Source organism: Penaeus monodon, chromosome 19, assembly GCF_015228065.2.
Source record: "Penaeus monodon isolate SGIC_2016 chromosome 19, NSTDA_Pmon_1, whole genome shotgun sequence".
NCBI classification, from domain to species: domain Eukaryota; kingdom Metazoa; phylum Arthropoda; class Malacostraca; order Decapoda; family Penaeidae; genus Penaeus; species Penaeus monodon.
In genome coordinates this window covers 47,958,422-47,958,703 of record NC_051404.1, presented here as the reverse complement: position 1 = coordinate 47,958,703, position 282 = coordinate 47,958,422, and the positions used below count along the sequence as shown (strand labels likewise).

Sequence of the window (282 nt, the reverse complement as noted above, 5' to 3'; positions counted from 1 at the left end):
ATATAGATAATAAAATAAATGTTTATTTATTTAAAATATAATTTTATATTTATATATAATAAATATTACTATATAATAAAACCCTATATATAAAAATATAATATATATTAAATTATTTGTTTTATAACATAAATATTAAAAATATAAGTATATATAAATCTTTAATTATTAAAATTATTATAATATATAATATTTAAATATATTTAAAATATATTAATTATAAATATATTTTATAAAATTTATTTTTTATTATTTTATATTTTATTCTTTTTTTATTATTGT

At 4.3% G+C, this 282-nt stretch overlaps 1 protein-coding gene across 1 annotated transcript in view; it reads right to left on the bottom strand.

The window, feature by feature from the left end:
* Nucleotides 1-282, bottom strand: part of LOC119585289 (phosphomevalonate kinase-like) — a 6,206-nt gene that overhangs the window by 2,775 nt on the left and 3,149 nt on the right. The gene's annotated exons all lie outside the window — the stretch shown is intronic.